The sequence below is a fragment of the Neolamprologus multifasciatus genome, chromosome 10 (assembly GCF_963576455.1).
Source record: "Neolamprologus multifasciatus chromosome 10, fNeoMul1.2, whole genome shotgun sequence".
Taxonomy (NCBI): Eukaryota; Metazoa; Chordata; class Actinopteri; order Cichliformes; family Cichlidae; genus Neolamprologus; species Neolamprologus multifasciatus.
Genome location: NC_140448.1, coordinates 28,173,479 through 28,195,882, shown reverse-complemented (window position 1 = coordinate 28,195,882; position 22,404 = coordinate 28,173,479). Strand labels below are relative to the sequence as shown.

At 40.8% G+C, this 22,404-nt stretch overlaps 1 protein-coding gene and 1 long non-coding RNA gene across 2 annotated transcripts in view; both read left to right on the top strand.

The window, feature by feature from the left end:
• Nucleotides 1-22,404, top strand: part of tmem132e (transmembrane protein 132E) — a 483,984-nt gene that overhangs the window by 150,938 nt on the left and 310,642 nt on the right. The gene's annotated exons all lie outside the window — the stretch shown is intronic.
• The window catches only part of LOC146510439 (uncharacterized), a 33,408-nt gene continuing 24,851 nt past the window's right edge, over nt 13,848-22,404 (top strand). Inside the window, exon 1 of the long non-coding RNA XR_014876312.1 lies at nt 13,848-22,403. This is a non-coding gene — a long non-coding RNA (uncharacterized LOC146510439). The remainder of the gene's footprint in view (nt 22,404) is intronic.

The window sequence follows — 22,404 nt, the reverse complement described above, 5'->3', positions numbered from 1 at the left end:
GTTTTTTGTCTTTTTGGAAGCAGACACAGTCTCTATGGAGATGGGTTTTTGGGGGGGTAGCAGGAGGAGAGAAGCTGCAGAGAGGCGTGTAAGACTGCAACTCTGCTTCCTGGTCCCAACTCTGGATAGTCATGTTTTGAGGGGTTTAATAAATTTGTCGATATTTCTAGAAATGAGAGCTGCTCCATCCAAAGTGGGATGGATGCCATCTCTCCTAACAAGACCAGGTTTCCTCCAGAAGGTTTGCCAATTATCTATGAAGCCCACATCGTTTCTGGGACACCACTCAGACAGCCAGCAATTTAAGGAGAACATGCGGCTAAACATGTCACTCCTGGTCTGATTGGGGAGGGGACCAGAGAAAACTACAGAGTCCGACATTGTTTTGGCAAAGTTACACACCGATTCAATATTGATTTTAGTGACCTCCGATTGGCGTAACCGGGTGTCATTACTGCCGACGTGAATTATGATTTTATTGAATTTACGTTTACCCTTAGCCAGCAGTTTTAAATTTCCTTCAATGTCGCCTGCTCTGGCCCCTGGAAGACAATTGACTATGGTTGCCGGTGTCTCTAGCTTCACATGTCTGAGAACAGAGTCACCAATTACCAGAGTTTGACCCCCGGCGGGTGTGTCACCGAGTGGGGAAAAACGGTTAGACACATGAACGGGTTGGTGGTGTACCTGGGGCTTCTGTTTAGGACTACGCTTCCTTCTCACCGTTACCCAGCCTTTCCCCAGCTGCTTGGGGTCTGCCGGGGAACAGCTAGCGGGGCCTACGCTATCTTCGGCTGCACCAGCTACAGGGGCCTGGCTAGCTAAGGGTGAGAGCAGGGTGCAAAGCCGAGTCTCCAATTCAGTAATCCTGGCCTCCAGAGCTGCAAATATGCTACATTTGTTACAGATATCATTACTGCTAAAGGAGGCCGAGGAGTAACTAAACATCTGACACAATGAGCAAGAAAGTGCAGAAGGGACAGGTGAAGTAGCCATGGTGCTAACGGGTCGGCTACGAGCTAAGCTAGCGAAACAGTACAGAGACAGTGAGTGAATACTATAAATTAGGTAGTGAGTACACAGAAAGTGTGCTTCGGATGAAGCACGTGAAGATTATACTGTGAAAAAAGAATGTATTTAAAAGTTGTTAATTAAACTGCTAAGCAAATAAGCTACTCAGAAACACCACTGTGTTTGAGCAGGAACAGGAAGCGATACTATACCACAGAGCGAGCGAGCGAACACCAAGTGACAGCGCCACCCTGTCACTTGGTGTGTGGTATGACTTAGGTATGACTAACACTTTTAGTCATACCTAAGCAGTGTTGGGGAGTAACGGAATACATGTACCGCCGTTACGTATTTAAAATACAAAATATGAGTAACTGTATTCCGTTACAGTTACCGTTTAAAAAGGTGGTATTTAGAATACAGTTACTTTGTTGAAATAAATGGATTACACGGCGGTACTTCCCTGTTTCATATTGTGGCGGGTCAGGACTGTTTGGGTTTTGTTTGACAGCTATGTTCTGTTGTTCCAGGTGGCAGCGTTACGGTTGCCATGGTTACAGGGTGACGCTCTCTCTCTGCGTGTTTCCTGGGTGAGAGAGGCCTTTTTGTTGTTGTTGTGCTAAGCTAATAGGCAGAATGCTACCGGTATAGCTCTAAAGAATGTAGCATCATAGGCAGTGTAGTCCGTGCTGCAGGGAGAATGGACTGCCATACACGTTATGTGTCTGTGAGCGAGGGAGGGAGAAAAAGGAAAAGTAGAGCTGTCATTGAGCAAAAACGGGAGCTGGAAGCATGTAAATATAATAATAACCACTGCAGCCAAGAAGAGAGCCTGACGAGCCCAGTTGTAAGTAAGCTATTAAGACTCGACTGTACACCGTGTTCGTGTTTTCCTCCAAAAACAATAAGTTTCAACGCCTCTCTCTGTCTCTCGCTAGCAAAGTTGACCCAGACAACAAAGTAAAGCTAGTTTTTGGCTACGAGCCCGACACAGAACCCACCGTATTAGCCAGAGGTCCCTTTACTACGGTTCGGAGCCGCGGACCTTCAGTAACAGTAATAAATCACAGCAATAGTACATTCATGTAGTTGTAAACAGCATGATAATATATTAAGTAATCCAAAGTATTCAGAATACGTTACTCTCATTGAGTAACGTAACGGAATACGTTACAGAATACATTTTGGGGCATGTATTCTGTATTCTGTAATGGAATACATTTTAAAAGTAACCTTCCCAACACTGTACCTAAGTGATTTTCTAACTCTAAATCCAATAGATGAAGCATGGGCAGGTGAGAGTTCAGGGTTTTCCCTAAGAGTATTTTAGGTGGAAGACTGGGTTGTCTACCAATCACAAGGTTGCCAGCTCCTCCAGTCTGCATGTTAAACCACAGCTGTCCTGTGTGGACATTTAAGTTAGACTCCTTTCCTTTCTACCCACATCAATTTAAGAAAAAGTACTATTCAACAAGCACTGGAAGACGGGTATTGGAGAGATAAAAGTACAAGAATCTGTTCTTTTCAGGAGTGGACTTTGCAGTTTGAAACGCATAACCTGACAAGCATCATCTATCACGGTTTCTTATCTTGCGGTGCTGTCAACAGGCTATTTTAGAACATGATGAAACAGCCTTCAGATCCAGGTGCTATCAATGTCTGGAAAAGCCTCTCAAAGAAGAAAACAGTACTATTAATAAGACATCCTGGTCTTCTTGTGAAAGGAGAAAATGCCACGATGGTCAGACACTTCTCCCCGGTGGGGATGTGATATGGCCTTTTGTTTTATTAGATTGTTCGATGGATCTCTGTTGTTAACACCAGAATGCTGCTCGTGGTTTGATCTGATGCTTGTGTTTAAGTTATCCTTCCTCCTATGGACATCTTGCTGTTACATCCTGAAACCCTGTGTAGACTTTAACTCCAGTAATTATGACAGAAAAAGCAAGAGTGATTTTTAAAGCCAGAATTGAATGCAGAGCTACAAGCACAAGGCATGCTGGCATGGGTAGAGGATTGACATCTCTGTTAAAAGGATTTCATCAGACAAAACTTGACAGTAAAGTGCAGAGTAAGCACACATTACAGCTATATTTTGTTTCAAACTACCGTTCCAAATCATCCTCTAAATCAACAAGTTAAAATCTCAAATGTATTTACTATTTGAAAATCTAACTTGGTTTGGGGTACCGGGTCAATGCAATCACAAGCAATTATGTAGCTGTACGTATAAAGTGCTGGATTTTATATAGGGAAAAACAATGCACCACACTATTCCATTGAAAATGAATCGTTCTTTTTCTAAAAAATAAAAATTGCAGCAGAAAACGTACCGTTTTTTAACCTGGATATATAAAAAAAAAAGATAAGGCCTGTATGTAGTATGGTGTCTTAAGTGACTCTTACAGATTAGTAAATCAACAAGCTTCAAGAGTGAGCTCATTTATTTAATCATACACTAGAACTTAATCATCAGTGGGGCTTAAAATATAAAGGTTGTCAAGCTAGTGCCATTACACGAAAGACCGCGGTGTCATTAACATTAAAAGGATTGGCCCTCGTTAATGCGTGGATGTGCTCCGTAAACTGTGGTAATCTGCTTATTAGGAATGCTTATCAAATGTCCAAAGTAAATAAAAAGGTTCAAATTATTTCATATTTTCTTTGTGGACGTAAAAATTATGATGTTATGGCAACACGATTTGATGTTAATGTTAGCAGTACTATGACTGGATGCCTGGTGATGTAGTGGTTAGCGCTGTTGCTTCACAGCAAGCAACAGTACCTCATAGCAAGAGGGTTTCTGGTTCGACTGACTTGCTGGGTTCCGTTAAATGGAGGGGTGGATGAAAAAAAGTAAACAAAAAGACATTTGTTGGGAATGAAGCAGGAAAATTATTACAAAGCCAAAAAGTAAATATGAGGTGGGGGTGGATGACTGGGGCAGCGAAGCATTGGAATCAAATACCATATGGCTATTGGCCAGTTTTACCTTTCATGAACATAATCATTCACCAACCCCAACAAGGTGGTTATTAACAAATTAGACATTTCTACTCCGACTATCGTGTTTGGGATTTCCTTACATGGATCTCTGAGCATCATCAAGACAGACAAAAGGATATGTCATGTTTCTGATAAAGACGTAACATCAGAAAATCCTTGAATGTGTTGTTATGAAGTTGTTTTCAAACTAGGAACTCTTCAGTACATTTGTCTTCATTAAAATCATTCAAGTGGATCCTATTGACAAAATCTGGGTCAACTGCAGCAATATACCTTTCTTATTCTTTTCTCCACTGTACTTCACAGATTTCAAGCTTTTTAAGAGCATGCACTAAGAATCACAGTTGTAACACCGTGCATCATGAATCTTTCAAACTCTGAGCGTTGAAGTGGTGTGCATTTTTCACATGGTCCTTTAAGTAAAAGAAGTTTCCAACAAGCAATCCTATCATAAAAAGGAGGAGGAGCAAATGTGAATGGGACATCGCTCTGTTTGCAGGGAATGCAGAAGAGCTTATTATCATGGAGGAGCAGAGCTACATTGCAGCGCTTATTAAATTACTCTGTACCATGCTTTTACGTCAGATTTAGGGATGATAAAAGATGTGGGTCCTGTGGGCTGAAGACTAATCATTTCAAGTAAAGTGAGGTGAAGGTCATGTTGGCTTCAGCGTAAGCTCCAGACAAAATGTCTTTTAAAGGGAGGAAAAAACATCTGTGGATTTTTGAACGACCCAATATATTACATGCTGTCAAGTCCTTACTCTGAAAATAAGGCAGTATTGAAAAGGGGGAAAAAATGAGCACAATGACAAATGACCGTTATTAATATATATTAACCTAACGAATAAAAATGATCACATCTCTTATACTCATCTTGGGTAAAAAAATCAAATGTTCTTTAAACATTCTTTCAAAAATATAGCTCCTCTGGCTGTTATGATATCAACTGAAAAATACTTGTACAGCCGTAAGGGAAAGAGAAATCTGTGTTCGGTTCATCCGATGGAAAAATAAAAATGTACATCCTCTGTCAATTCTGAGGTTGTACATATTACGACTTAATAAAACACACAGTCATTTTCTCCTCCCTTTTTTAACAGTAATTCAGCCAAAATGCAGAGGCAGTATGTGAAAAACCAATTACATCTCATGATTTAATAGCTTCTAGAATAACTTTTAGCAGCAATAAAAATGCTTCTTTACATCATCGCTTCACTTCTTTGAAATTTGCAGGCATTTGCTTGTGCATTTGCTCTCTTTAGGTTCCTCCGCAGCATTTTAATCAAACTGAGGTCTGGATTTTGACTGGGCCATTGCAGCAGTTTGCATCTTTTCTTTTTCAGCCAGTCTTTTATAGATTTGATGCTGAGATCATTGTTCCTTTGCATTGTCCAGTTTTGGCAAAGCTTTAGCTGTCGGCAAGATGGACACAGTTGACTCTGGAACATTTTGCATTCCTTAAATTGACCATGAATTTCTACATACCAAGGTGCCCAAAACATGCCCAAATTATCACCCTCACCCACCATCGTGCTTGATAATTGGTATGAGATATTTGTGCTGATATGTTGTTTTGTTTTCTTTTAATGTCTAAAAGCCATTGTTCCGCAATTCTTGTGTTTTGTTCAGCTTTTATAGAGGTCCTCACACTTTCTGGTGATTGTTACGGCCAGCACATTTCCACTCCAGGCACGGGGATTCTCCTAAGTGAAAAGAGATCCCGGAGGAGCCCCCGCTTATGTTAGACCCAGCTCGGCTAGGGGTCTGGGGAGGTAACATAAAAGAGCCCACCTCGGGAAAGGTCAAGTTAAGAAAAAGGGTTTATTAAAAAAAAAAGAGCTGAAAACCGTTAGTGTAGCTTACAGCGAACCACTAGGCAATTTAAACAACACAAAACAACTCTCACAAAGACAAACACAAATGAAAACCAGCCACACGGGCAGAAACACGTTTCAAGGCTATTCAGGCAAAACTCCCACGCTGAACCCGAGTCAGACAAGTGGGGCTCAAAGACATAGGTGTGAGGGACAACCTGTACATTCAGTCCAAAAACATAGTGTCCCATGAGTGAAGAGTCCTCAGCCTTTTGTAGTCACAGGTGTACGCAGGCAGCCGCGTCATTGGCCCCCTGAGCGCCGCGGATCCCCAGGCAGCCAATGATTGGTAAGGACTGGCACATTCAGAGCTACATGCTGTTGGGCAGGCACGGGTCCCCAGTCAGCCAATCATCTGAGTCCTGGCACACTTGGATTTCCTTACAAGGAGGCCAGCCCACTTCCCTCAAGGCCAGGGGCCGTAACAATGATCATTAATCGCGTCCATTTGATTAGGACCTGGCTAAAAACAGCCAGTGCGTATTCACCCAATGTATATACTATATATATATATATATATATATATATAATGTCCTTTCTCTACCCCCCCCCCCCCCCCCCCCCCATTTTTGCACGTCGAGGAGCGTGTCAGGTTACATTTCACTGTGTGTTATACTTGTATAACTATGCATGTGACAAATAAAGAACCTTGAACCTTGAACCTTTAGTTTTTCACGCAGCGCTTTTGCATTTTGTCCCGATTAGTAAAACCTCAGACTTTAAAGTGGGTATGCTTTCTTTTTTTCATGACCGTACATTAAGAGTTATTCATCAATTATTCACTGGTGACTTGACCAGGTAGTGGAAGTTTGGTTTTTGAAAACATTGTACTTAAATAAAAACACTCAAACTGAGTCACGCTCGCAAGCCCATAGCTAACCCACTCAATCCAATTACTCACATTTTCTCAAAAAAACAAAACCAAATTGGGTGACAGAAATGAATTATGAATATACTGAATGCAAACCTTGTTTTAAATGTTTAATCCTAATTGCTGATCATCATCTCTAACTGTTACTGGCTGTGTATATTGGAGGCCAAGTAAGTCAAGTGGATGCCGAGGTATAAGAGAGAATAATTATTGATGTTGTTGCTGTTCCTTCATATCACCAATAAATGTTGAGAGATGCCACCGAATACATTATGCATGGCTCAATATGCAGTGGATTCAATAGAGCTGCTTTTTTATATAGTGCGCCTCTTCGATCCGTCTTTCTTTTGTCCTTCATTGCTCCCTCTGCGATCTCCTTTTTTTCTATCTTTTCATGACGTTCTCTATAATCCAGTCATTCATCAGCTGAATAAAATGGGGCCAGAAACACATTTAATGAGGGAACTTGGGAAATGGGCCTTAATATGAACTATAAGCTCAATGATGCGGACGTCTCTGTTTCCTAATCCTACAATGTGTTAGTTATTAGAATATTAATATAATCAGAATGAGCTCATAAAATTGGTTACATTTGTAGACATATTGTATATTACCTTAAATTAAGAAGCTATTTAAAATACTTTTAGGTCCTACACATTTTAATTAGAACTGAGTTATAAAACAGATGGCGTATATATTTAATCTAAAACAAGACTGTGCAGTGTGGAAAATTATCAGAGAAAGAATGAACACATTTTCTTTTTGACTAAGATTAAAGCGACTTGGTGCCGCTCTGTACTTCTTGTACTACTCATTGCTGATACCCTGTTTGAAAGCGAGTTGGTAAGACTACCTTGGTATTGGCCCTGTCTAAGTTAAGTCTTAAAGTGTTGTATATGTTAAATCTGTCGTTCTTCAGTTTGTGATGCCACAGTCTGCTACGCCGATGGTCTGACTGATGCTGGGAATCCTCACGTTATGATACTTAGGGCCTGTCACTACCCGATCCGTACCGGAAACCCGATCGGTACCCCGCATGCGCGAAAGGTGTCTACTTCCGGTCGTAGCGTTTTACAATAGTTATGGGTCAGAGTATCTGTTAAGATGTTAAGAATAATAAGTATATCTTAAAATGTTTGCAATAATGAAGCATTTCAGTACAATGTAGACAAAAACGAAAAATAAAAAGATAGTTACGGATCAGTGCTCCCGATCCTTACTGCGCATGTGCAAAGTCGGACCGTACAAATCGAGTCTACCCGATCCGTACTGCGCATGTGCAGGGGTTTTCTTCTTCTTCTGTTCGTTTAATAGCAGTTTACTCCCCAGTGTACGAGGATACTGCCACCTGCTGACTGAGCGAATGAACCATATTGTAAACTGAATTAGCGTCATTACAAACGTGTGTTAAATTTGATTTAGTGATAGTCGAGTGTGTTTATGCTTGTCTGTGTGGAGAGGATTGTTGGAATAGTGATGATGATGTCCGCTATCACTGTCAGTTGTCAGTAAACACTTAATCTGGCTGCTGAATCTTCACGTGAGATATTACAAAGTCTGTATTATTAAGTCTGTAATTAGGCGCCATTCTTCTTATTTTACGGCGCTGTTGTTCAATCGGGGGACGCTCTCTGTTGAGGAGAAAAGCATGAATTTGTTTGTATACGGATTATCCATTGTTTAAATGTCCCGGTAGTCGGAAAGGAGGCAGAGCTGCTGAGAAATGCTAGGAGCTAACTGGGCGCTAACCGTATCATTCAAATATATTGAATGTCGCAATGTTGGCAAAGAGAGGAAGTGACGTAAGATTTGCGCATGCGGGGTACCGATCGGGTTTCCGGTACGGATCAGGTAGCGACAGGGCCAACTACAGGACAAATAGCTCTACTCTATTCTACTCTACTGTTGACTCCACTGCTGTCGACTCGGTTCTGTTGGCTTTCGGCAATAAGTCAGCTGTGATTAAAGCTTTTGTCTGATGCAGATGGCTTCAAAATCAATCTTTTCAAAAAGCCAAATCGATTAAATGTATCAGTAAGGTGTTGGGAATTGCAATCAGAACAACTTTAATTTCATATGACATTGATTCTCTGGACCTTTGACAGCCAGGTGACCACCGGTCTTCCAAAAAATATTCACTCATGTAGTGTTTTATGTTTGCGATAGAGAGCACTTTCTAACCCATTTTCCTAAGCTCTAGTACACGATGAATTGGGTTGAGATAGTGTCTGAGAAAGCAATCGTATCTGACTCGCATCATTTTCATATTCATCAAACTGTTCAGTGACCCTTTGTGCCATATGGATGGGGAGATTGCCATTCTAAAAGGGGCCGACCTCATCATAATAGAAATACCCCTTCACAGAGTAAATGTGAACAACTTTGTAATGAGTTGCAGAGACATTTCCCTCTAAAGAGAGAAATGGACCCAAAGCATGCCGATACATTCAAAACCCCAAACTCTGAGGTTCAGAGGTTCACGTTTTTCTTTTAAGTACCACCACCCCACATGTATCAGATCTGTTGCAAAATCAAAACTGCCTTTATACAATAAAGTGCTGCAACATAATTTGGAATGGATAGACTACGTCTAAAACCAATGCATTAAAAAATAATGAATGTATTCTCCACAGAGCCAAGTTTTTAAAATGTTCCATCGATCCTCATTATGTAGGCTGCCTTTTCTGGAACATTTTAATCTCTTTAGCATTTTAGGGTTTAACTATAACAGGGAAACAGGCCAGGCATTGTTATGTCAGACATACACTGGGGCAAACTCAAAGCTGATAAAGCACTGTTTAAAAAGGTAGACTTATAGAATTTGACTACACGCTATAGACCTTAAAACAAACAGAGCACAGCAGACATAACAAACTGTTCATTCAAAGAAAAAAATGAGGGGGAAAAGCTTCAGTCTAGATATCCGTGACAGCGCCGTAACAGTATGTTACTGTATTTTCGATATGTTTCCAAATAAAACATGACAATCTCATTGGTTTTTTTCTGGTTGAGAGATTCAAGTCTTCAAGGTTGAGCAAATTAATTTAAGAGTCACTGTATGTGTATAGCTCTAGCTTTTCTCTGCCCCATTTACTATATTGAATGAGCCATCAGTGTGGGTTTGGCAGCTGACATAAGGCGCTGTCTGTGTGTGTGTGTGTGTTTGTTGTGAGAGCCCAGGAAGAAAGCACAACACAATTCGCTGCAGTATGGTACCTAGCACAGTGATGGGATTGGTAACTCCTTTCAGAGATCCTAAAGTTTCTTACATGCATCTGAAATCCACAAGCTTGTACTAATTTGTCATATCACTCAGTGTAGTAAGATTACCTCGCCTTGCTCGCTGATGTGAATTAATGCCACTGTACCTTCATATTCCTTGCTGAGCACTGACAAATGAATCATAATCCCAAATAAAATCCGGGAAGGTGGAGACGAGAATGAATTCATGCTAAAAATGTGTCCGTGAACTAGTGGAAGATTAATCCCAAATAACTTCTAATTTTGCTGAGTAATTCCATTCAGTACGTTCCCTAATAATTCAGTTTTCCTTACAAAAACTTTATTCTTAAGATACTTTGAAAACTTCACCTGTCACCCACAATGAGCTAACAAGAATAGAATAGAAAGGTTGCCATTAAATGCTGTGCGTTGATGCTGTATCCACTGTAGATGTTATGGCAAATGCAGATGGACCCAGGAAGCAGAACGCACGGAGGCAGAGTTGCGGTGAAGATAGTTTATTTACAGTGACGGGGAGGTATTTACAAGGACAAAATATATACAACAGTGTATGAATGGGGACGCGGAGCCAGGACGTGCAGGTGACGAAAACACACACAGGTAGTGCACTCGATCTAAAAAAGGAGAGGGACGAGAATTAGGAGGGTCTTGCCCGATAACCGAGAAAAGCTTAGAGTAACCTTTACCGAGAGTTGGAGAGCTTACTTGGTACTGTTTGATGCCAAAACCTCCAGACGGAAAACAAACCAGTTGAGGCAAAATCCTAGAGAGGAAACAAAACTCCTTACAGTCACCAAAATAATCCAAGGGCTCCAGCAGGCAGGGGCAGAATTTCAGACGCTCCAAAAACGCCAATACTCCGACACTAGTCCTCTGTCAGGTAGCTCCTAAAGAACACTTCTGAGGAAGAGCATCTGATGAGTAACAGGTGTGCCAGGTTCAGTGACTCACTGCCCCGCCTACCTATACAAAAGGGGAGGCACCAAAAAACACATACAAACAAAAACACCACAAAACCAGAACCCAACTCCTAACAGTAGAGGCCCTCACCCATCCACAGTGCAGTGAAGCTGATGTGAACCCTGATCTAGATGAGATGTTTTTGTCTTAATTTTATCCAAGTTGGTGCTCAGTGAATAACACCTAATTTTGTCTGTCATTCAAGTGCGGCCAGAAACAGAGAGCTAATTGTAGGTTGGTGTAATCTAAATGACAGACATGATTATGCTTGTTGTTTTGATAACAACACTGCATTTCTTAAATTTTTAGTTTTAAATCTCACTGTCTATTTAGAAAGAAAGTTAATTATAAGCCTAAATACTGTTCCAATGATGAATGCTGATCGGGGCTTTTTAGATTTAAAAAGACTCGCGCTGCCCCGAGGTCGCAGATTAGCAATGCTTCTAATTAATGGTCAGTTTTAAGCACTTGAAAAGAAGGTAGCTGGACTTCTTTTTGATTCGTGAAGACATTTCGACTGTCATCCAAAGAGGCTTCTTCAGATCTAAAAGAACTGATGCCCAGGTGTTTAACCCCTGCTGGGGTTTGTACTGTTGAAAGTGGTTGTGAGGATAATTGAGAATGTTGAGAACTGGCCCATCTGAGAAATTCAATCCCCTCTCTCACATTGACCTGTGTGACTTCAGTAGATGGTGAGGTGGGGAAATTTATGCATTCCAATTGAAGTTGGAAAATGGAATTTCCAAGTTCCAAGTTCAGTTTTCAACCGGACGCCCCACCAACCCCGACGGATGTTCCAAGATGGTGGCAATGCACATAAACAGAAGTAACTGTAAAATGTATAATCTGTACTGCTGCTGTTGTGAACTTGTGACTGGCTTAATAAACTGTAACGACTAATGACTGCACTTGCCAAGCAGGACAAAGCAGGAAGTCCTGCTTAGCACATTTTACTACTGCTTCTGACTCTCCACTGGTTATTTTAAAACTGAAGAAGCCTTTTGAAGGACAGGTGGAACATTATTATGGCCCAAAAACAAGTCCAGTTGCCTTCTTTTCAAGCACTCGAGGCTACCCTGGCCTGTATGGCTGAGTACCAACACAGACATAGTTAAAAAATCTAATTAACTATGCTGACCATTTATATAAACGAAAAGGAAATCAGAAAACAGCTGATACTGAGCGCAGTTACACAGACAATGTTAAACGCTAAATCATAGGTGTCAAACTCTGGAAGTCCCAGGCTTTTCTAAGCCCAAGTCAGCCAAGTGGAAGCTAAACTGGCTAGTCTTTTAGCATCAATTCATATGTAAATTAGGTTGTTACTTGAGAAGTGGGGGAGTGGGGGTGTGTGAATGATTGCTGATTTCTAACTGCCAACTGCCTCTTTGTTAGTGTGTGGGGAGCTGCTAAAAGCTGTGAACTTCCTTCCTGTTGAGGTCAATGAAATTGTCCTCTTGCGGGGTCTACTAGGCTGCTGCTCAGCAAACCTGTGAAACCCACAGTATAACCCTAACCCTGCAGTATATAGCAAGTAAACCTGACAAGTTTGGGATCAAGTTTTGGGTGGCTAACTGCCAACTGCCTCTTTGTTAGTGTGTGGGGGTGGGGAGCTGCTAAAAGCTGTGAACTTCCTTTCCTGTTGAGGTCAATGAAATTGTCCTCTTGCGGGGTTTACTAGGCTGCTGCTCAGCAAACCTGTGAAACCCACAGTATAACCCTAACCCTGCAGTATATAGCAAGTAAACCTGACAAGTTTGGGATCAAGTTTTGGGTGGCTAACTGCCAACTGCCTCTTTGTTAGTGTGTGGGGGTGGGGAGCTGCTAAAAGCTGTGAACTTCCTTTCCTGTTGAGGTCAATGAAATTGTCCTCTTGCGGGGTTTACTAGGCTGCTGCTCAGCAAACCTGTGAAACCCACAGTATAACCCTAACCCTGCAGTATATAGCAAGTAAACCTGACAAGTTTGGGATCAAGTTTTGGGTGGCTAACTGCCAACTGCCTCTTTGTTAGTGTGTGGGGGTGGGGAGCTGCTAAAAGCTGTGAACTTCCTTTCCTGTTGAGGTCAATGAAATTGTCCTCTTGCGGGGTTTACTAGGCTGCTGCTCAGCAAACCTGTGAAACCCACAGTATAACCCTAACCCTGCAGTATATAGCAAGTAAACCTGACAAGTTTGGGATCAAGTTTTGGGTGGCTAACTGCCAACTGCCTCTTTGTTAGTGTGTGGGGGTGGGGAGCTGCTAAAAGCTGTGAACTTCCTTTCCTGTTGAGGTCAATGAAATTGTCCTCTTGCGGGGTTTACTAGGCTGCTGCTCAGCAAACCTGTGAAACCCACAGTATAACCCTAACCCTGCAGTATATAGCAAGTAAACCTGACAAGTTTGGGATCAAGTTTTGGGTGGCTTGCGACCTAAAATCCAAGTACATTTGCAATGTCTTCCCATATCTTGGCAAGGGAGGTACATTTGCAAGAGAGTTGGCTCACTCTCATATGGCTGGGAAGAAGGCAAGAAAAGAACAGTTGCTTTGGACACAACCCTCCACACCTTTTTTGTTTGTTGTTTTTTTTGTACTGTTTTTATCAATAAATCTCAGCAACAAAGGAAATACACCCATTTGTGTTGATTTCTCCCTAAGATGGCAAACAGAAACACAAGTTTCCTTGTGGGTTAGGGTTAGGCTAACCCTAACCCTAGGGTTAGGCTAACCCTAACCCCTAACCCTAACGGCTCAGCACCACCTTATTTACATAACAAAAGCAGCAGTTCACAGTTCAGTCCAGGATATTAGCTAAAAGATTACCAGCCATTTGGCTGGTTGGTGGGTTTTAAACGTAGAAAAGCCAAATGGCTGCTCTCTGGGAGTTCCAGTGTTAATAAACTGTAACGACTAATGACTGCACTTGCCAAGCAGGACAAAGCAGGAAGTCCTGCTTAGCACATTTTACTACTGCTTCTGACTCTCCACTGGTTATTTTAAAACTGAAGAAGCCTTTTGAAGGACAGGTGGAACATTATTATGGCCCAAAAACAAGTCCAGTTGCCTTCTTTTCAAGCACTCGAGGCTACCCTGGCCTGTATGGCTGAGTACCAACACAGACATAGTTAAAAAATCTAATTAACTATGCTGACCATTTATATAAACGAAAAGGAAATCAGAAAACAGCTGATACTGAGCGCAGTTACACAGACAATGTTAAACGCTAAATCATAGGTGTCAAACTCTGGCCCGCGGGCCAAATTTGGCCCGCAGCCTAATTACATTTGGCCCGCGAAGCCATACCAAATTATTATTAGAGCTAGCCTACTGGTATTATGCAGCTAATATATATATTGTTTAGAATTAAGCTTTGCTTGTTCCATATTCAGTTTTTCAGCAAAACTTGTTTGAGTCCATAAGAAGAGATTCATTCTTTTTTTTTTCAATAAATATTAATGTTAGCCTGCGACCTTGTTCCAGTTTTGAATTTTGGCCCACTGTGTATTTGAGTTTGACACCCCTGCGCTAAATGATTCACTTAGACAATTAATAATAATCTTTAGTCAACTAGTCAAGGTCAAAATATTGTTGGAATATCTGGCATTTTGTCCTGGGATCACTGGTCTCTACCAACTCGCTGCCATGCTGCACTGCTTTTACACACTTTCCAGCTGGTTTATTACATCCTGTCACTACATACTAAAAGAGGTGGCCTTATGAATGTCCTTGTATTGAAAGCCGTTTCACTGATGAAGAAAAGTGCAGAAAAGTGGCAATAAAAAGCAGGGAGGAAGCCTGCTGAAGGGATATCCCACAAAAATGGCTTTAAGATGGGGCCTGAAACAGAAACTGGCTGCTGTGGATAAAATATTTGAAGAATTGAGAATAATCGACAATAGTCGCTACACACAGCCCCATTTGTGTGCATTTTGACCCGTGGGGGAAATCACACATATCTGATAACATGATTAGCAAAACTGGATAATGGCCACACCACACTGACTAAATATCCCACCTCTTTGATCCTTGGGAAAACCTAACACGCTCTGTTTTCCAATTAGACATCAACTCACCAGCCGTCTCTATTCTGCTTTGCTTTTTTCCCTGTTTATTTACTGTCTACAATTAAATTTGCCTCCAGGGCAATCAATACGGCCTGTACCTCATACTGGAATTATAAAAGCTTTTCACAACATAAGCTTGTCTCTGGATTGGCTTTCTCACCTCTGTATCCCTAATCCTCACTCTCGAGACTCCCATCCTCCCCAACCCATCCAGCCCGTCTACTTTGTGCGCCGGTGTTGCAGGGAATGCCCATGATATCACTCAAGGATCTATACAGTGCATGGGGAATGATCATTTTGCCTTTAAGGCTGTAGATCACACACAAAGCTCCAGCACAGGTTAGCCAGGGAGGAATCGTATAATCCAATGGGCCTTAGCGTTTGAATGTTTGAACACAGTCAAGAGAGACTGAATGGGGCTGCTTTCTTTGTCCTTGTTGTCATTATTTCAAGGGCTTGAAATTACCTCCTCCTCCTTTAACTGTATCGGCTTTAACAGTAAAAAGAAACGCTTAAATGAAAGTGTAAGGAGCCGCGTCTGCTTCAGTATCCGTCTGACAGCCTCTGTTGGTGATTTCAGCTGGTATTTGACGTGTGTGTTAAATTAAGCACATTCACGCGGCGCTCAGTACCGAACACACATTTCAAGGTTGCTTGTATGCTCTGTCTGGTTATGGACAGGGTACCCGATGATGAGAGATCACAAAGGTTCTGGTCAAATTAGTCACCTGCTTCAATTTTTGGCACCAGAATGAATTGGCACAAGCAACTGAGTCAAATAAGGTTGCCTCACAAATCTCATACAGACTCACAAATTCTGTATGAGGTTAAGCTTTCTCATGATTTTGTAGTCTTTCTCCTCATTTTCATTCATTTCAACATCATTATTTTCTGAGTTCTTAGTTTTGACCTTCAGTGGCTAATTGTCTGGTTGTTAGTCTTATTATGGTTGTGAGACTGTCTAATCTGGCTGGGAAAAAAACAATACTTTTTTTATTCAGCAGACATTTCAATCAGGGGTTAATACAAAACAAACTGGGTCTGCAAATATAATTTAGAGCAGGACGTGGTGCTCAGCCGCTGTTTGTTCTTCTTCTTCTAAACAAAAATGAGTTGTTAGATATTCCAAATTTGTTACTTACAAATACTGTTCCTGTTACAGCTGTGACAGCGCTGCTGTCCATAAAAACCAGGGTGGTTTAAACAGTTGTTTGAGGTTTGGGTGGATTTTTTCATTGAGTAATGATTCCCTCAGAGAGAAATACGACGGTAGTTATAAATAACAAAGGCAAAAAAAAAAAATAGTGAAATAGCGACACTTGTTTATTATGACAAGGAGGAGAAAAGAAAAAGTAAAAAACACACAAATTATCATGTGCTGCTCCACTTGCTGCAAAAACATGACATTTTAGGAGGAATTAAAGTGTTTAACATTTGCTAACAGTCAAGAATGCCTCCATTTATCCACTTCCCCCTGACCTCCGAAAAAGAAAGCACTGTAACTAAATTCTGAGTAACTTAAATCCTAAACTGAATCAAAGTTTCTGACTCATTCAGCAGCCAAACATAACTCTGGCATTCTCTCTGCAGCCATGGCCAACACTGTTGCTAAAATTCCCGCGTGTTGTACTTGCACGCTGCTGTTCGTTCATCCCAGATCATCTTGTTGGGGTTAAAGTGTGGAGACCATGCTGTTTTGCAGCATTTGAAGCCTAGTGCCTGTAATGTTTGGGGCTGTTACCTTTCTGTCTAGCCAATTTATATTGGCAATAAACTTTACTTAAAAAGAAAATATAGATATACTGTCAACACACGATGATGGTGTCACTGCTCATTTTGTATACTCTTATGCAGTATAGATGCGGTTGCAGAAGTATGTGCATTTTTTTCAGATGCCACTGTCGTGTTGTTCATTATCGCAGTATTGATTTATTTTAAACTGGTTGCTTTACCTTATATGTTTTTATTGTTGCAAGAAATCTGTAAGTTAACTCGTGTTTTAGCCTCATAAAAAGGTATAAAAAGCTAGAAAATGTGCATTCATTTTTACTTTTCAGCTTACCTTCAGGCTTTTTAAGGTCTAAAGGTAAGTTATTTGACTGGATTGAAAAAAGAAAAATGAAAAACTTTAACTCGCAGCCCCATCAGTCATTGGTGGAATTTAGTGTTTTGAAGTAAAGTGTCTGAAGGTCACTTTTGTGACCGTTCCCAAATGTATTTGGAAACACAACTTCCAAAGAAGAGAACGGACAACAACGACAAGAGAACAACAACGCGATGCCTCTAATCTGAATATTTTATTAGTCTAAAATCATCATATACACCCAGTCAAGCTGATTGACAACGTTCTGAGGTCTTTATTTTCCTGCAAGAAATGTTTGCATTGAAAATGGAGATTTTGCCAACACAACAAACTGTAACATCTTTGTGTTGCCTGCCAGATGGGTCATCCAGATGATCCGCGTGGAGTGCAACATACATTGTTGTACATCAGCATCAGAAGCTGTAATTTCCTGTGCAAATTAAGAATCCCAACTAGAAAACTAGAAGGGAAAATGTGTCTGAGGCTCTCTCCTCTCAATCACCCGGACAGCATCTTTCTTTCTTCCTTCCCTCCTTTCCTCCTACCTTACGTCCTTCAGGTATTTGAGCAGGCATGATCATGGGGTATGATGTGTATGCACTGTAATATCATAATCTACGTTTAATGCTGCAGGTTTCTTTTCCTTTTTGCCACAGCTTCTAGATCATCATTTTCCTGTGTTGTTTTTGGACACTCACTGCTTCACACTCAGATACCAATAACAATATTTAAATGTGAACAGTTCATGTTCATTCTTCTGATATGTTGCAGCCGTTTTCATCCGTGAACTCTGAAATATATCTCATCCTTCCATTTCCAAGTCTTTTCTTGCATGTAGCACAAAGGTTTTGCATTAGATGCATGTGCACGACTGAAAACACTCTGTGGTTTTAGTGAGGATATATCATGCTCTGGCCAAGACATGTGATCTTCCCCTTCCTGACATATGAACCGGAATATTACTCTGACATCTCACAGACAGGCAGCCAGAAGCCTAAAGACCGACTAACATCCTGTCTGTGTTGGAAATTTGCATTCTCACTAGCACTCTGCTGCACCAGAAAAGGAAAAGGTAGTTGTATTTTAATTGACGGGCTTTATATTTCCAGACAGCTTTTCCAGGCCACACTGGGCGTGTAGACAGCATTAATACACCCGAGTGCAGTGATAAGGCATTACGACTGGACCCACGGACGCTACCAGCTGCAGCTGTGTTGGCGATGAAGAAAGATTGCTGATGCTCTTAAACCTTGAAGAATGAAAGTGAAGATAACTTGATATCCGACCTCCCTAGGCTGATGTGTAATGATCCTGCATGACTGACACTAAAAAAAAGGATTTTCTATGAACTGATAGTCTGACTCTCAATATAGTGGCTTTAATCAGGCCCACTGCGAGTAATATTGCCTATCTTCTTTTCAGACTCAGCTTAGATCTCATATCACCTCACCTTTGGGGGAAAAATAAATTAAAATGTTGGCAATGACTTTTTTTTCCCCTCTGCTGTTGTGTACCGATGGCAGATATCAGAGGCTGCTTTGCTTTTAGCTGGGATGACAAGCACACTCATTCAATGTCAAAGCCTCCAGGGCTGTATTAATCAATGGACATTATCCCAAAATCACATTAATGGCTCTTACTTACAGCTAGCCAGTAGAGTAATCATTCAATATAGCTGCTTGTCACCAAGGCTGTCACTGGAGGACTTATACTCAGCTGTACTGGTGAAGACAAGAGGGTGACAAACCCAGACATTCTCACCCATTGAACTAAATCCAAATAGGAACCTTTTAAAGCATTCAAATTACAAAATATTATTAATTCTATTTGGTAGACGGGTGTCCCATAGGGAATAGGTTATTATTATTATTTATTTCCCACTGTGAAAAATTGCAGGCTACTACTCGGCCACGGCGGAATTCCTGCTCTAGGCCCTGACACAGATGTCTGCTCTCTTTCATGTGCAAATACAAGCAGACATACGTCAATGCCAACTAGTCAGAGCTCAGAATTACACAAGTTAAGATGAGATGAAGTAAAATTTAAAAAAAAAAATACTGAATTTCAAGATGTCCACTGAATCTGAAGGCTGCAGACTTTCTTTTCTCTAATTCGAATAATTTAGGGAAACGGATTTCGGCTAAATTTTTGCTTTTGGCTTTGTGTAATGCAACATGTGCATACAGCTACACGGTGAAGCAGCTCAGGGCCTGCTGTAAGGGCACTGTGTTGGAGTATGTCAGAACTGGCACCCAATGGGAAGAGTGTAGTATGTAAATACTTGAGTGTGCATCACTCAAGTATGTCCATGTAGATCTCAGAAATAGGAAAGAGGTGCAGCAGGCTGTTTAAACTTCGTGGAAATACAGAATATAAGGCATAAACAGAGTTTATAGAGTTCTAATGAGCTTGAAATTCAATATTTGGTCTGAACTCTTTTAGGCTAGCATTCTTGTAATTTCCTTTAAATAGTTTTCAGAAATAGTTCTCCAGGTTTCTTGAAGGACAATCAAAGCTGCTTCTTTGGATGTTGGCTGGCAATCGGTCTGTTCTTTGACGAGAGGCTCTGGGGAGGCCAGTCCATTGTTTTGTTTTTTTAATTTCCAGGTATGCTTTTACTGCATTGGCAGTGTTTTTAAAATCATTGTAGTGCTGGAGCTGTTGCTGTTGCCAATCAGATTGTATGGCATGGTGGATCAAAATCTCACATGATCATTAACAGCACTGGTTGAAACGCAGAATAAAACAGTAGCTCCCCTGTTTTTGTTTTATTATAAATACAGTCAGCCGTAGACACTCAGTCGTCTGTGCTGACCTCCTCCACTCATTTTAACGACAAGTCGAAAACCTGCTGTCACTGTTTTTCTTCTGTAATTTGACGTACCATAGCCTTTTCTCCCTGTTGCTCATCGTAACACGTTGATTATGCTTCTGCATCAGATCTACATCGTAACTTGTGCCATAACGGGAATCCCATTTTAGCCCTGCGCTGCAACCTTCTACGTAACCTGACACGTACCTCCTGAGAAATGTAAACTACACATTTGGTCGACACATACACAATGACTTGAATTTAGTGGAAGGTTGGGGTTAGTGATAAAAGGAGTTTCCGTTACTGCGTAAGTTAGCTTTAAACTTTAAGAATGCCTTTTTGACGTCCACCCTTTAGTTGAGAAGATTCCTGATAAATCATAAGGTGAACAGAAGTTGGACCTACTGAAGGGTCAGATGCTTCGCTCAGATTCTGTGTCAGGTCGTTGCTGGATTTTCCCCCGTGTTTTTGAGGACATGACTATTAGATTTTGTTCCTGTGGCTGCACCTTGTACTTTTGTTCTCTTGTCCAGTTTCCTCTTGTTGATGGTCGTATTGCATACCATGGTGATTTTCCAAAGTGTCAGAGAACAGTTACGACCTTGTTGATACAAAAATGCTTATCTTTGACGTTTGTTGTAGAATTAACTAAAGAAACTGCTGTTTGTTAAGTCACAAAAAACTGTCTGAAAATGAATGAAAAGGCAGAAAATGTCCAAAGAAAACCTTTGAAAAACCTTCAAAATGTCTGAAAAACGATTGCTGCGTCCGTCTGCTTGGAAGCAGAAATGTGGAGTTCAAGCTCAAGACTTTTGCACAGTGTGTATATGCAAGCATGAACAGATACATGCATTATCTATTAGATATTTGTTTACAGTGCATCAAAAATATAGAGAAATATAAGTAAAAACTGAGTAATTCTACATAAACAATTGTGATCTGATATTTTATGCTTCATTGGAAAAGGGCAGATAGTTTAGCACAACTAGACGGGATTAGGGAAATAAACAAAATAGGAAATGCAGTTGAAAAATCCATAATTTTGTTTTCTGTTAAGCTTATGTTAATGTTAATACTCACCTTTTCAGCCTTTCTTCTTTTTTCTGTCTTGTTTTTTCTGGCGCATTTATGACATTTTTACCGAATTATGTAGAAATTGAAATGCATCAAATTGACAACACATGAAAACAGATTTTACTGGTTTTAATTAACCACTATAGCTGCAGGCTTCTCTTTTGAGTGTCGTTACGAAAGCACTGCTCGGAGGACTGAAAATAAACATGGATGTTGCATAAATGTGAACACTGGCAATTAAGGATATACCAATTATCCAACTGTCTGTGTGCTAATGAAAGTAAAAAAAAAACCAACAACAACATTTGCATGATTGAATATGACCAGGTTACAATTTTATAGAAAAAAAACCCTATTTTTTGTCGTTCTATTAGCTTTATATGAAAATGCCTGGCCTCATTGTGAGAAACACCTAGCCTTCCCAAGAGATAAAAACATTTCTATCCTGCACCACTGAAACACTCAAACCAATTAGAGCTGGATGACTCATATGCAGTGAGCTGCTGGGTACATGAAATGTGACATAACTTCATCCGCAGCAACCCCAATCTGATTGTCTTGGTACAAATTAGATAAACAGCATGTTATGCAGTTTGTCATTCAGTCACAATATTCCAGACTACTGGAAATATCCCGAATCCCATAAGTAGAAATACCAGACTGCAGCAATGACAGTCATTACATTACATGCATGTAGAACATCTTTTATGCATGCAAAGCGTGCGCATACTTCAAAAGCTTCGCAATACTTAATTGTCATGCGGTTATTTACCTTGTGCTGCAATTTTAAACGGAGAAACTGGAAAAAACAGAATGAGTAGCATGTTTTCTAATCCATTACATTATTGTGTGGCATGCAAATATATCTATATATATATGTCTGGCTAAGAGACACACACACAGGCTAAGAACAAACTTTACAAGCTTTAGCATGGGCAAACATTTCAATAAAAAATACACTATACGTTTTACCAGAGTAGTAAAGTAATGAACTGCAGGCTTGGCCTGTTTAGGCAAATGAAATGTGGTGTCAGGGCAGGCAGTGTGATGAATTGATCTGAATCTGTTCCTGGTGGAGCCTCTCCACCTCTGCCTGACATCTACATGGCCCACATTCAAATGCAACATTATATATCTTTGGCCTCTCAGCCCTGGCTTTCACCAGAGTAGAAATCTAGGACATCGCGGACCTGGCTAGGTAATAAGCATGAACGCTCTGTGTGCAGTTCACTGACATCATGGTGCTGGCTGTACTGAGAGCAAATAACACCATTACTTTCCTCTCAGACCCATTTGCAGCCTCTGTGATTATGACTACTTTGTGCAACATAAAAGAAAAACACAGCAAAACCTTCTTCCACCTTTTACCTCTCACTTATTTTATTCTTTCAATGTATAGAAATGTAGCTGAACCTTAATGACAG